General features: G+C 50.2%; 1 protein-coding gene and 1 non-coding gene across 3 annotated transcripts in view; one reads left to right on the forward strand and one right to left on the reverse strand.

Annotated features, from left to right (window-relative positions):
• Positions 1 to 1,159: 1,159 nt before the first annotated feature.
• On the reverse strand, positions 1,160 to 1,232 carry Trnak-cuu. The gene has a single exon. It is a non-coding gene; the product is annotated as a tRNA-Lys (tRNA).
• An 8,266-nt stretch (positions 1,233 to 9,498) lies between these two features.
• Positions 9,499 to 15,594, forward strand: part of LOC121459744 (actin filament-associated protein 1) — a 116,260-nt gene continuing 110,164 nt past the window's right edge. For both annotated transcript variants that reach the window (XM_041669726.1, XM_041669727.1), the window contains exon 1: positions 9,499 to 9,627. The gene's annotated coding sequence lies outside the window, so the exon portion shown is untranslated. The remainder of the gene's footprint in view (positions 9,628 to 15,594) is intronic.

A 15,594-nucleotide genomic window follows, 5' to 3' on the forward strand; every position in this document is an offset into this window, starting at 1 on the left:
TTGAGTAGGAGCAACTTGCCAATGGCTACACCACTCACTGAGGAATCTCTCTCTCTCTCTCTCTCTCTCACACACACACACACACACACACACCTGCAGCAATCATTAATTGCCTCTAGCTACTCAGGGAGGGGTAGGGCAAAAGAATACCTCCCCATCCATGCTGGAATGGTGATGGACTCAGACTTCTGTAAATCTCACACAGCCAGCACTGCCATGAGCCTATGGTTGCAGTGGCCACTACATGTCCAGAAGACACCATTTCTTAGTGCTCCTCCCATCCTGACTCTTACATTCTTTCTGCTCTTTCCCCCACAATGTTCCCAGAGCCTTAGAGGAGGTCACATTGATGTCCTGTGTATAGCTGAGCAATCAGTCTGAGTCTCTGCACTAACGGTAGCCCACTACAAAGAAGAGCTTCTCTGGTGCAGGCTGAGAGCAGCATTAATCCATGGTTATAAACATGGCTATTTAGAAGGCAGCTCAATGCTATGCCCCTTTCACAAAACAACAGCAGCAGGGTTCCCACAGGACCTCCCCAGACAAGGGCTCCTGACCAGGTTTGCAGTACTGAGCCCAAATTCTCCACCTTGTTTTTTGAGACAGAATTTCTCACCAGGACCTGTAGTAATAAGGGCGGCGGGGCTGCGTCCCCGGCACCCCGGCCGCCTGCTCGGCTAGGTTATGCCCCGAAATAATTACACGGACACTGTATTTATTTAATCACTGCTTGGCCCTTTAGCCCTAGCCCTTACTGGCTAATTCTGATATCCCGATCAACCCATCTCTAATAATCGGTGAGCACCGGTCTTACCTGGAAGATTCTAGCCTAGTCCATCCTGGGTCGAGCTTCATGGTGTGTGTCTGTCTGGGAGCTGGGAGTATGGCGTCTCCCTGAGGCGTCTGCTCCCAAGAGGAGAGCTGTCACTCCAGCACCCCAGCCGCCCGCACGGCTAGCTTAGCTTATGCCCCGAAATAACAACACACAAACTGTATTCATTTAAACACTGCTTGGCCCATTCTCTTCTAGGCTAATTCTCACATATTAATTTAGCCCATTTCTAATCATCTATGTATGGCACCCCAAGGTGCGCTTACCAGGAAGATTCTAGCCTATGTCCATCCTGGGTCGGAGCTTCATCCCGGGAGCGGGGCATGGCGCCCAACGTGGGGCTCGAACCCACGACCCTGGGATTAAGAGTCCCATGCTCTACCGACTGAGCTAGCCGGGCGGGCGGCTGGGGTGCTGGGGACCCAGCCCCGCCGCCCTTATTACTACAAGGACCTGGAGCTCACTGCTTAGGCTACAATGATTGGCTAGTGAGCACTGGGGATCTTCTTGTCCCTGCCTCCCCAGTGCTGGAATTACAGCAATATTGCCTTTTCTGATTTTTTGTTTGTTTGTTTGTTTGTTTTATGTTTTGTTTTAAATGTGGGTGCTGGGATGAAACATAGGCCCTCATTTTTGCAGCTCCAGCACTTTTTGGAGCTCCCGCACCCCTGGAGGTGCTTCATCAGTTCACTGATTGCCCCTTTATCTAGCTCTAAGACTGCAGGCACAGACTTGCACATCACTAGCCGGACACACATAACGACTGTCCTAGGATGTTTTCTGACCAGGTTGGCACTCAACCACCTCCCATGCCTACTCTAAACTGTCACAAAGAGTGGTGATGCTAGACCAGCATGGGCCCCATTCCTCTGTGTGATGATGGGAGCATTCTAGAGTCATGCTATCTGGCCTGCCACGTATCAATATGAAATATGACCATTGTGATTTAATTTTAAATGGCAATCCGTGTGAAGCTAAGTAGTCCCATGTGACTTGTGGCTGGGCAGCCCCAGTGCCACTGTCCTCACTAGGTCAGGGCTCCTGCCGTTCCCGTTTAGATGTAACTATTTGCACAGCTGGTCCTTTGACAGGATCCATAGTGTACTGTCTGTTCCAGATGTGAGGATGTGTGATGAGGCCCTCATCCTTTAGCAATGGTGACAGCTGCCATCAGAACTCTGGGTCCCTGAATCCCAAGGACCCTCATCATCCAGACATGATGCTTCGTGCTAGTAATGCCAGGCAGCAAGATCAGAAAGAAGTTTAGGCCAGCCTGGACTATGTGAGACCTTTTTACCCTCAAAGGCAAAACAAAAGCATATTTGCCCCTGCAACAGTTGGCAGACTATAATCCCATGACCTCTGCTCACCAGAAAGCATAGAGGGCTTCTTACCCATTAGCAAAAATCCACCAGCCTCCCAAGTCCTGCCAGAGATTTACTGGGCAACCCTGATCCAACACTGTTCCATGAGCTGAGGGCTCTGTCTCATACCAGTGGCTCTCCTTGCTTCTGTCTCACAGGCTGGCTTCCTATGATCTCTCCCTCCCCATGACCCTTTAAGTCTTTCACTGGGGAGGTACCACGGACTCGGGAACTCATTTGTGTTGCTGGTGTACTGTCAGGGACCTTGTCTGGGTCAGGGCATAGCTGAGGAGAGGCACAGGGCAAGGCGTGCTACCTCTGAATACTTCTTTGGGCTTGACTGGTTGGCAGCTTCCACACCTGGTCCTTTTTGGTTTGTGGCTTTGCTACCTACACACAGCTGTTTACATCATAGCCATGGGCAATGGCTGCCACTCTGCTCCCTGGGAGTGGGTTAGCAGTCCTGAGCCTCTTACCCTCCCTTGCTTTTCTCCAGTGACTGACCCTGTGTCGAAGCTGTCCAGTAGCCCTCAGCCACCAACCCTAATCATAAGCCTCAAAAACAACAACAAGAACAACAACAAACCAGGTGGTAGTGGCTCACGCCTTTAATCCCAGCACTTAGGAGGCAGAGGCAGGAGAATCTCTGTGAGTTCGAGACTGGCTTGGTCTACAGAGTGAGTTTCAGGACAGTCAGGGCTGTTACACAGAGAAACCCTGTCTCAAAACACCAAAAGAAAAAAATCCAAGATTCCAAGGAAACAGACAAAGCAAAATATACATTTCACAATGTCATCCTGTCATACCTAAGGCCTGAGGCCAAGTCTGCCTAGCTCCAACCTTTTCAATTGGAACTAACCAGGACCTATGTTGGGAATCCCCAGGATAGATGAGACAGGGAGACATCAGAGCCTGCATAATCTCCTTTATACCCCTCTACCCAGGGCAGCTGCCTATGGCAAGATTCTTAAATCTGAGCACAGAACTTCAGACACCACCAGGACAGGAAGAGAGCATGGAAAGTCCACAGCAGGCTCTTGGTGTCTCTAGTCACAGCTCATTGGCTAGAGCTGATCACATGACTCCCACAAAGAGGGGGCTTCAGCTCAGGCAGTCTGGGTCCAAGATGGGAAGAGAGTCAGAGATAAGGAGAGCATGATTCATCCACAGCTGAGATAGTGCGAGTTCTGAGTTCTCTTTCCCACTGGTGCCTTCAGAGGCTGTTGGTGTGGGTCTTCATTAGAAGAAGCCCAATTTAGTGGGCTGTGGTGGTGCATGCCTTTAATCCCAGTACTCAGGAGGCAGAAGCAGGCAGATCTTTGAGATTCGAGGCCAGTCTGTTCTACAAGAGCTAGTTCCCCAGTTCTCTGCTGTGGGATGACTGCCCATCTGTCCTCTGTGCAGACCTGACTCCTCTGAACAGAACAGCCCAGACACTTCAAATCCCTACCTCATCCAGCACCCCTGTAGGCACTATGCTCTGCCTTGGGACCTCCTGTCCTTCCCAAGAGAGATGGGACTTAGGACGGCCCCTGAGCTATCTGCAGAGAGGACTCCCCAGATGACTCGGTGCAATGATATGTTATTCAACTTAGAGATCTGTCCACCCGGGCAGACATTCCCTTGGATGTCAGGAAGCCCCAAGAGTAAGGGTTATCTAGCCAGCAGCCACGACTTGCAGAGGCCATGGTGGAGGGAGGGTAGTCAGGAAAGAAGGAGTGGAGTAGGCAAGGGTACAGAACTGGAGAAGCTTGGAGAGCCAAACCACAAGCCAGGGGCCATCCTGAGTGTTTGGCCTGCCTGTGCTCTAACAGAGCCCGCTGTTGTTAAGTCAGCAGGGAAAAGACACTTTAGGTGGAAGATGTACCAGGGACAATACCTACTAGGGTCCCCAGTGCACCCACTGTAGATGGAGGCTGCTTGTTCATTTCCTGGGTGCCAACCCACCACGTGCTGGATAGATTTCTGTCAAGGTGACACAAGGGAGAGTCATTCTGGAAAGAGGAAACTTCAGCTGAGGAAATGTCTCTATACAACCGGCAAGTAGGCAAAGCCTATTGGTCATTTTCTTGATTATTGATGGACACAGGAGGACCCTCCCTGTGGGTGGTGCCATCCCTGGATAGGTGGTCCTGAAGTACATAAAAAATTAACTGAATAAGCCCTGGGGAGCAAGCCAGTAAGCGCCTTCCTCCGTGGTCTGTGTTTCAGTTCCTGCCTCCAAGTTTCTTGCTCCTGCCCTGACTCCCTCAGTGATGGGCTGTGATCAGGATATACAAACCACTAAGCCCTTTCTTCCCCAAGTTGCTTTGGGTCATGGGGTTTTATCATAAAAATAGAAATCAAACTAAGACGCATCTCCATGTCCAGCGTCTTGGGACCACTGAACTGGAGGATATGGCCTAATTGCTTTAGTACAGAACAGTCTTCAAAGATAGCCACCTATCCTCACCTCAAAGCTGGACCCAATCCCACCTGGGTGGAACTCGGTGAGCCTGTTAGTTCACCTAAAGTCTGTATCTCAAGGACTAGGGTGTGGTCTGGCTTAGCCTGCCATGCCATGTGGCTTGCCGGCTCCTCATTCCCTCTCAGGGGAAATGGGGCCCTCACAGCGACCTGAGAAAGGCACCATGCACACTCCCAGGGGTACCTAGCTGAATGTCTGGGAGTGATGCCTGTCCCCTCCTGAGCAGAGTTGGTCCTGTGGGCCCCCGTAGGCTGGCTATGGCTGCTGGATCTTTATGTCTCTCGCTAGAAGAAAATCCTCATTTGCCTGCATAGCAGGTGGTAGGAAGAGCTGGCTGTGTCCTGCAAGGTCACATCTTCCAAGATGCACAGGAAGGAGCCCTCATTTCCTATCAGTAGGTGAACTGGGTGAGGCAGTTATAGGGACAGATGGGCACGCCTAAAGAGGGTGGTGTCTGTGTTCTGGGTGGCGAATGACATTCCTTCCAGGAAACCCTGCCGTGGAGTCCTGAGCCTGTGTTGTCGTGTGATTTTATAAGACCTGAGATGACCCAAGTCCCAGAGGACAACAAGCATCTCTGAGGCTTCTTACAGCCATGCCTCTATTAGGTAGATGGCCTCATGGTCTTGACCCCAGCCTCATCCTTCCCTGCCTCCTTCCAAAGCCGCTGACTCTGCCTTCCCTCCGAGCCTCTCGGCAGTGAGTACTCCCATCCCCATGTGTTGGCCTCTGAGGGCTGCTCGGGGTCAGCCCTGCTCCCAGCTTGGGTCAGCTCTTCTGACCTTTCAGGTTCCCTGGATGTCCCTCAAAGGTGAAGAAAGCCCATAGGTCACCTTCACTCCATTTGGGCAAATTACATCGGTTGTGAATCCTTCCAGAAGCTAGGCTTGTCCTCCCAAAGCAGACAGAATTCTGGGGCGGGGAAATCCGTTCTCCTGTTTGTTAAAGGACTGAGTTGGACTGCCTGGTCCTGTCCCAATTGGGAAGCCTGTTCCCAGCACAAGGACACCTCTGACCAACGGAGTGGGGAGGTTGGTGTGTCACTGGGCACCCATGGCTGAACCAGGCTTCAGGAATGACAGAGGCCCCTCAAAGTGACATGTTGTGTGTATGCATGCACACATGTGTGAGTGTGGGTGCGGCTGTGCATGTGTGGCGGCCAGAGGTCAACTTTGGATGTCATTATTTAATTTTGTAAAAAGAGATTTACTTACCTTTATTAGTGTTGATGTTGTATTTGCATGTATGTCTGTGCAGCGTGTGCATGCTGGCGCCTGTGGAGGTCAGAAGAGGCATTGATCACAAGGCACTGGAGTTACAGATGGTTATGAGCAGCTTTGTAGGTGCTGGTAACCAAACCTGGGTCCTCTGCAAGAGTGACTAGCTGGTTTTCTTAACCACTCTTTCATCTCTCTGCAGCCTTGCCTTTGTTTTTGTTGTTGTAGAGACAAAGTCTCTCAGTATCCTGGTACTCACTGATTAGACTGAGTCAGCTGACCAGTGAGTACTGGGAATCCTCCTACTTTTGCTTCCTCAGTGTTGGGATTTCAAGTCATGTATATCTCATAAACGTCTCTATAGACTGTTGTATTAGCTAGGAAAGCTTTTGTTTATGTGTGCATCTGTGCAGGTACTCATGGAATCCAGAAGGGGGCATCGGAGCCCTTGGAGCTGGAGCAGTGGTTCTCAATCTGTGGGTCTGGACCCCAACCCCTTTAGGGATCACATATCAGAAATCCTGAGTTTTGGATATTTACATTAAGATCCACAACAGTAGCAAAATTACAGTTACAAAGTAAAAATGAAATAACTTTATGGTTGGGGGTCTCACAATATGAGGAACTGTATTAAAGGGTCGTAGCATTAGAAAGGTTGAGAAGCACCCAGATGGAGTTACAGGTGTTTGTAAAATACCACAATTGAACTCTGAACTCTGATCCTTTGTTAGAACAGTAAGCATTCTTAACCACTGAGCCATCCCTCTAGCCCCTGGAGGAATCCTTAAACTCTAAAAAAAAAGGAATTGTATAAATGAACACAGCACACACATATTGCTTGAATTAGACAAACAGCCATTTGTTGCATTGTTCCCTGGAACACTGGAGCATGATGCCATGACTTTGCTATCGTTCTCAGGAGTCCTGTTGGATTTGGGGTGGTGTCATGTGAAATGTAATTAGAGAATGACAATTTGCATTGGAATCTGAAAAGAATCAGAACTGACAAAGCTATCTTCAAGAAACTAAGCTGGCCACGGTGGCTCAGCTCACACCTCTATCACCGCTGTTCCTGGCCCTCTTGTCTACCTTCCACACAGGATCAAAGTCAGCAACACAGACAGGTGCACGTGGTGGCCGTCGTTAGGGATGGGTGGTGGTGGAACAGCCATAAGTAAACTACTAGTTAGTACAAGGGTCTGGGTATTGGTCAAGAAGCATACATAGCTCACCCACTAATGCCAGGTCAACCTTGGCCAAATGTGTGTTTGGAAGGATGGAGAGTTTAACAGAGGAAGGATGGAGAGTTTAACAGAGGAAGGATGGAGAGCTTAACAGAGGAAGGATGGAGAGCTTAACAGAGAAAGGATGGAGAGCTTAACAGAGGAAGGATGGAGAGTTTAACAGAGGAAGGATGGAGAGCTTAACAGAGGAAGGATGGAGAGCTTAACAGAGGAAGGATGGAGAGTTTAACAGAGGAAGGATGGAGAGTTTAACAGAAGGCATAGTGATCCTCAGAGAAGCCAAGGCACATGCATGGAAGGGGCCTTCTTGTCCCTTGCTCGGTTGCGAAGGAGGAAGCCCAAGCATGAAGGAGAAAGAGGTGACCTGATCCCAGAGCCAGGACAAAGATTAATGCCTCAGTACAGCACAGACTAGAGTCAGTGCAGAGGGCTCAAAAAGAAGTAAGTAAAGGCATTTTGTATGAGCTGTGATACACTCTCGAAGGAAATATCTGCACTTTTGTCTGGAGCCTGAGGCACTGTCCACATCTCCATCTTATTGCTGTGGAGTAAGACGGCCAGAAATCCATACAGATGTCAACCCCACCTGTCACCTTAGATAAACTAGTTCTAAAACTTGGTTTGCACTGCTTGAACTCCAGACAGAAGAGTGTGTGACATTCTGGAGGACTCCTTTGCAGCCAGCCCTTTCCTGACTCCAGCCTGAACCAGCCACCCCTCAACCCTCCCTGAATTCCTGTCTGCTCACACAAGGCAGACTGAAGCTACTGGAGGACAGGACACCTCTTGATGCCAGGATGATAGAGTAACACAGAGTGGGTTGGCTGGCTGTAGAAATTTCCGCTCTTAAAACGTTCTAGACCGTCACAGCCACCTCAACTGTAGTCTTTCTCACTCTGCCCTCTCTAACCCCTTTGTCCCCTCCCCCTCTCTTCTTTGACTCCCTTTATCCACCCCCTCTGTTTTCCCAAACATAGCTGCCCCCAGTCTTGGGCATGATGTACTTTGCTGCTCTGTCCCAGTCCAGGCCCTTATTGCAGGAGGCTGTCCCCAAGTGTCTTAGCTATTTTTCCGGAGGCATCTGGTCACATCATACCTGAGCTCAGACAGCTCCTTTATACAAACGGTGACCAGGCCCAGTGAGTGGTGCTACCCACATTTAGTGCCGGTCTTCCCACCTCAACCGAATCTAGGGAATTTCTCTGTACAGGTACACCCAGAGATGAAATAACCCTTCATAGGTTGTCACAAAAAGTTGACAATTAGCACCTACCATCACACTAATCAAACCCATGCCTGAGGATAATTTCTCTTCTCTCAGAATGGGCTGGATCAAGAGGCCACAGTGCCTGGGCAAGCAGATCACCTGTTGATTGGCGGAGTATGAGGCTCTGTCTGGACTCTCGTGTGCTGAGAGGCGGCTCCCCAAGGTGTGCCAGACTGAACTGTCTGTGGAAGCTGTTTTGGTAGTAAGGAGTTTGTGAATTTTGTGCAGTTCAACTGGTATCTAGTGGAGGTCACCGCTGGCTGGATTGGATCCTGCAGTGACTATGTGTGTAGAAGAGGTTCCTGGTCAGTGTATTTATACCGGGAGAAGGATGCTGGCTCCAGCCCTGGTAGCCCTGCCCTGTGGGGCAGAGGGGAAATCCTGGAGGGGAGGAGAGGCAGGTGGTGAGATAGAAGGGAACCCGAGATGCTGTAGGGATACTTTCCAGAAGAATCCTCTAAGGCGTGCGCGGATTTTGAAAGACGTGGATAAATGGGGATGATAGGTGGGGAGGGGTCATGCCTGGCGAGAGATTGCAAAACCCAAAGCTCTGAAGGAAAGGGACGAGACTAACATTGGGCTCTTAAAGTGCGGCAGAGAAACGGACCTGCTTGGCACAACTCCTAAAGGGAGGACCCAAATTCACTTTCCTTCCGCTCTTAATGATACAGACACGCTTGTAAATGTTTGCTGAGTGATTAGAAGACGGACAAGACTTTTGAGGATCGAAATACGGATGACAAGAGATCTTGCTCCTTGAGCCTGTTTCCTTTTCTGCCAAACAGGTCGGTCTCTGGCTCTCAGCTTTAGAAACCAGAATTCTAGGTTTGGGATGAGCACTGGACGCAGCTGAGTCGAGTCCACGTGGGCGCTGAGCCCAGCGGCTAAATCAGGTCAGCGAAGGGTCCCGGACGCTGGCCCCGACCCGCGGCCCCGCCCAACCTCTCTTTGTTCCTCCAGGCCCCGCCCCCTCTGCGTAGCTCCCTCTCCATTGGCTAGAGGGCGGTTCCTGAGGCTATGGGGGGCGGGACTCTGGTGAAGGGCGGGGCCTGTCGCGCTTGCGCAGAGTCCTCCGGCCACAGCTCAACACCGGCTGTCTCTGCGCCGGGCCCTGAAAGGGAGGCGAGCACTGAGCAGCGCAGGGCCCCGCCCCGGGCTCCATTGTTGAGGCAGCTGTCTCTCCGCGGGCTGCGCTCCTCTCGGACGCCCTGAGTGCACGAGCCACTAGATCCTGAGGTGAGGCGGCGGCGGCTTTGAACCCAAAAGGGTCCAGGTGTCCCACGATGTCCCCCGGCAAGGTCTTCAGGCAGGGTATCCAGGCCGGGCAGGGTCTCCAGATAGGACCGGGCAGGGTAGGGTCCCCGAGGTTCTTCAGGGTGCTAGACAGGGCTGACAATGGACTCCTGACAGGGCAGAGTCTCCCCGGAGAGAGCAGGGTCCCTATAGAGGACTAGATAGGGTCTCCGGGGCTAAGTAGGGTCACTGTGTGAGTCCCCAAGGCTAGGTAGGGTCCCCGAGGCTCTGCAAGATTCTCAGACAAGGTTGGAGAGAGTTGGCGGGCAGGAGTGGTTTTCCAGGGATTGGGCATAGATCCTGGCATCGGATAGCCAAAGGGCAGACCACGTCTTTGGACTTTCTGGGGCAGTCGCTAGACTGGACTGTGGTCCCTGGCTCGGCAGTCGACCGAAGCGGGTCAGACCGAAGCGCTGCAGGGATTGTGGCTGCCGCCTTGTGCTTTGGAGGGACGGGGACCCCGAAGGGACCAGCGCAGATGGACCCGAGCATTCGCGAGTCCGTGCGCCCTGGTATTGTCTCGCTGCCGGGTGGCACCAGGGCTCTGCGCCTCCAGGTCCTGGTCACCCTACGAGTGGGCTCTTTTGGCCCTTCCTCTTATCTGTAACTGGTTGACTGTCACTGAGAGGGACTTGGGAGGAACCCTTGTGTGAGGCCTTTCCTTCCTAGTCCCCTATGTGGTGGGTGGCTCCGGAGGTAACTGCGTGGACTTTGTGTGTGGGGAAGCTCGCGGGTGGAAAGGCTGTTTCTGTCCTGTATTGATACTACTGAGTTCGTGTGTTACTGAGGGTGACAGCGTGGACATGCACGCGTGGGATTCTGGTCCCCCCCGCTAGTGTGTGTGGGTCTTTCCTGTGTCCCATGGCTTGTCAACCCAGGCTTTGCCAGTCCCAGCCCCCGCTTTGGGTGCACATTGGACACTGGTGTTTCGGTGATGTGAGCCAAGCCTTGTGCGTGCTGGGCGCAGTTGGCCTGAAGAGGACCACTGCCACCCGTTCTTCAATGTATTGGTATTGTCCTTGCCCAGTGAGCTGAAGCGCCGTGGGGAGGGGGGTGAGGAAGGGAGGGAGGAAGGAACACGCTGCGCGTGCTCCCAAAGTAGCCTGCCCACGATCCGATCTGTGCCCTTCACCCTGCTGGTCCCTGGGGAGCATGGGGCTGTCACTGTGCTGGGAGCTGCAGTTCAGCCATGGAGTTTCTTACCCAGGAGCCGTGCTGATTGGAGGGACGGAAGCCTTTTTTGCCCTCTGTTTCTTGATTTCTTCCGTTGGAAAAAAAAAAAAATCTGGAAAGCCAGAGTTGACTTTGTAGCTCCCAGCCAGCGCCTGGCAAGTGGAGGAAACTCTCCCAAGAACTTGGCGGGCTGCAGAGTGCATTTGAATCAAGAAAATCCACACCCAGGGAACCAAGCCAAAGCAGTTACAGTTGGAGATCAGATTTATGAAGGCAGCCCTGGGGTGAGGTCTAGGGAGGGGACCTGATGATGCTGCCCCTCGGGCTGGGCTCTCCTCAGTTACTAACTGAAGTGGAAGCCATTCATTGGTTACCGATGGATCCTTTTAAAATTCACTTGTCATATCTCAGGGATGATGATGATGATGGTGGTGGTGGTGGTGGTGGTGGTGGTGGTGGTGGTGGTGTGTGTGTGTGTGTTGAAATCAGGATAGTGGTTTTCTGGAGAGGAGAGGAGAGGAGAGGAGAGGAGAGGAGGGGAGGGGAGGGGAGGGAAGGGGAGGGGAGGGGAGGGGAGGGGAGGAGAGAAGAGGAGAGGAGAGGGCAGGCGGCAGTTGGAGCAAGGAGTTTCAATAAGCAACATGCAATTTGTTCTAAAAGATAGCCCATGTCTAATAGCAGGGATGCAAAGAAAACCAAGCTTCTAGCCATCGTGGCCTCGTTATAAATCCACACTTAGTCTCTGGCCTTCCAGCAGCTCACCTCTGGGTGCTTAGCTCTTGCCAACCTTTGTCTCTCAGTACTTTCTCCCAGAGACCTCCTGAATTAGTTGTGTCCTTCAGGACCTACCCTGTGAATTAAAGGGACATTGTGAGTTTGGGCCAAACGTGGTTACCTGACATAGCTTGAAAAATGCTGTGATAGACACAGACCCATTCTGAGCCCGGAGCAGGCAGGAGGTAGGGTAAATGAGAGGTCCTTTGTCTACACCACAAATCCAGGTATTTTCATGTTGTTTTAAAGCTACAAAGCCTTGACTCTCCAAAGCCATTTAATTTTTTTTTTCCTGCCTGACTGGGGTGTTTTATGGTGTAGAGTACTTGAACAGAGTTTATTGAGTCTAATTTTGGCCCTGAAGTTGATTAACTGTCTGTTCCTGGGTAGTTTCTTCTCTGTGTTTTAGCCTTCTCACCTTTGAGGGTCTTAAACTAGACAATTTTAAAGAACATTCTTGGCCCTTAAACCCTTCATTCTTCTAACCAAATATAGCAGAGGGAAGTTGGCCTGTGGCAAAGGTATAAATACAGAAGATATTTGAAAAATGTAGTCTAAAGAACAAGTTACTTCCTTGCTTCTCAGTTTTTTGTTTTTTTAAACAAAGGCTGCTCAAGGGCCAAGGGAAGGCTCAGAGTCAGGGGTACTGGCTGCTTTGCAAAGGATCTAGGTTTGAGTTCTTACACCCATACGGTCTAGATCTAGGGTATCCAACACTGTCTCTGGCCTCCATGGGCACTGCGTACATGTGGTGCACACACACATGGAGGCAAAACACCCATAAACATTAAGTAACAATTTTTTTTTAAATGTTGGGTGTCTGTGATGGGAGCTTGCACTTTTAGGTGTTGTCTTGCATACTTTTTTAAAAATTAAAATTAAATTTTTGACCTTTTTGAAGATTTACACCTCCCTCTATATGTGTGTATGTGTGTGCACACGCTGGAATGGTGTCAGAGGTCAGAAGAGGGTGTCAGATCCCCTGGTTCTGGGGTTGCAAGCCAATGTGAGCCTCCTGATGTGGGTGCTGGGAACCAATCCCCTGCAAGAGCAGCCAGCACTGTTGACCATGAGCTGCCCCTCAGTCATCATACCACTCTTATCCCCAAGGCATCACTCCAGCCCTTTGCAAGCCCTTTATAATTGTGTTTTGTTTGCATCCTCATTGTATCATATTTCCCCCTTAATGAAGTCGTTGGGTGTGGATCTGTTTTCAAGAGCATCTGCTGGTCTGTTGTCACACGAAGCCTGCCAACTGTGTGCATATCCAGGTCCCAGTTTATAGCTGAGATTTTATCTGGGAGACTCTGAAGCAAATGGAACTTTGAGAGTTCCCTGAGTAGATATCTTGGGCTCTGTCTAAACGTTGAAAGTCTTATTTGATCTTATTTGTATGTAAAAGAGTCACCAGACATTTAGGGTTAGGAAGAGAAGTTCCGGAGGAGAAACCAACCCTTCAATGCTAGTTTGTGTGCCTATGTGGTGAGGTGAGAATTCGCTGTGTAGTGCCTGGTGTCTGTCTATAGAAAGGACACAGTTCTCTCAGCTACTTCAATAATGACAGGGATTGAAAATAATGATGGCAATTCCATCCACGGGTGATGCTCCTCACTGCAACATTTACTCAGGATATATCCCCCTTTCAGCTTGAATCTCTTTTGTCTCCTCAGTACTCCACATGACTTGCTGTGCAGGGGAAGTCTACTTTATAAGGCGTCTTTAAAGTCCGCTGGATTTTTCTCTGCGGTTTTCTTTCTTTCTTTTTAAATATTTAACTTGACCCTAGCCCCCTCAGGCTCACTGTGATGAGTACTTTTCGTTTGTAGCCACGTTGATTTCTGTCCAGATGGAGCGACAGGGCTCTCTGTGGAGAGACTGCACAGGGGCAGAGTTAGATTTGGACAGTCTCAGTATGGTCCTCTTGCCCGTGTTCACCCATCACCAAACACATCATGTTGGTTAGGGACCATCTGTCCCCACAGTGTCTGGGATAGTTCTGGGACTGCCAGGAGGGTTTAAACCATGATGTCACTTCCCCTTTTTCTGGAGTTTGATACCTCTGTGATCCATAACAGTGGAGGAGTGGCTTTTCTCAGACTGTATGTCTAGGTCTGTGCTGTCTCTACCACCCAGGGTTTCCTGGGTTACCTTTTCCATCATTAGGTTCCTGTGTCTGTTATTGCAGTTGGTCCCAGAACCTTCCTGTGTGTTGACAGGATGTAGATGTCAGTGGCATTAAGGATAGCTTTCTGTCGTTCTTCAGGAGGGGACCTGAGTTATATTTCAGCCCTAACAAGGCTTTTTAAGTCAGGTTCTCTCAGCTTCAGTTCCTTAATCTGTGCAAGCGCATTAGGTCTTAGCAATAGCTTAAAAACAAGCAACCAACCAACAAAAACAAGGAGATTGTTTGGAAGATCCACTGCAACTACAAGATAGAGGATTTTTTTTTAAGTTTTAAAATACTATGTTGCCAAAGTTATAAGAGAATGCTGCATCAAGGCTCGAGTTCCTCTGTTTTTCTATAGACACGCAGTGTCCAGGATATGGTGTCAGGAAACTTTCCTTAGCACTGTTTTAAATCCTGAATCATGGGTACCATTTGAGAGACATTTTGGGGAAATCGTCAAGTTCTAATTGCAGTTTGGTTATGTGGTTCATGTGAAAACAAGTGTGTGTGTGTGTGTGTGTGAGAGAGAGAGAGAGAGAGAGAGAGAGAGACAGAGACAGAGAGAGAGAGACTGAGAGAGACTGAACTTTTGATGGTTTCTGTAATAGTTCAGGGCCACAAGCACATTCCTTTTTGTTTTTGTTTACTTGACACAGGTTTTCTCTGTGTAGCCCTTGCTGTCCTGGAACTCACTCTGTAGAACAGGCTGGTCTTGAACTCAGAGATCCACCTGCCTCTGCCTCCCGAGTGCCACCACCACCCGGTTTACAAGCTGCTCCTTTTAATGACTGATTTTTTTCTTGATGTTTTGGCTCCTAAGGGACCTTCATGGAGACTGGGGAAGGCAAAGGTCAAGGCAGTCAGAGGCCAAGGCCAGGAAAGCAGCCACTTGTTACAACTCAGTGTCCCACTAGTGAGGAGCAAGTGTCAGGCTGGGTCCAGCTCTTGTAACACGAGGTTTGATTGGGCCATTCTCTCCCCAAGACTTCTTGGAAGGTGTACAGTGTCCCAGTCCCAGCTGTCAGCTTGTCCACATTTCTTCACCAGCTTCTAATGAATACTTTTGTTGCTCTAGTGTTCTAACAGGAGAACAGAGAGGCTCGCAAACTCAGCAGTGGGCTTCAAAGAATTTCTGTCCAAAAATGCGAATGCTAGCATGCACTGTCCTATGAGGCATCGACAGACACACAGAATTTCTGTGGTGTGGGGAGGCACAGTGCTGTGGCTCAGCACTGTGACCAGTGACTCAGACAGGAAGAAGCAGGCCCAGTCCAGCAGGAGAGCAGACTTGTGCTCCAGCTGAGCACAGCCATTCTTTCCTATGGGGGTTGATGCTTCAATTTCCCGGGAACACTGGTATTGCTGGACTTGCAGGGTAAAGGAAAGGCAGTGCATTCTGGGAAACTTAAAGGTTGTAGTGTCCTAGGCAAATCAGAATTCCAGAAATTGGTGACTGTAAGGAAGGCCAAGATTTGTTGTTTTGGGTGGAATGTGGCCATCCCTGCCTTTTGTGGTGTGTGTGTGCACATGACACATATGTGTGTGCGTGCGTGCGTGCGTGTGTGTGTGTCACTGAAACTGAACCCAGGAGGTTGGGCTTGCTAGGCAAGTTCTTTGCTATTACGTGAAATCCTAGCCCCCAGCCCTGCCTCTAGCTTTAAGGAAGTCACTGAACGCCACACTGCTGGCTACTCTAATTCTCTCACAGCTGATGTTCTTTTTTAGTTTCCTATTGCTGCTCTGACGGCCACAAAGTTAACCGCATCAACGAACACACACTCCATCTCACACTGTTC

The sequence above is a fragment of the Microtus oregoni genome, unplaced genomic scaffold, assembly GCF_018167655.1.
Source record: "Microtus oregoni isolate MIOR12 unplaced genomic scaffold, Mior012 000019F_ref0000042, whole genome shotgun sequence".
NCBI lineage: Eukaryota > Metazoa > Chordata > Mammalia > Rodentia > Cricetidae > Microtus > Microtus oregoni.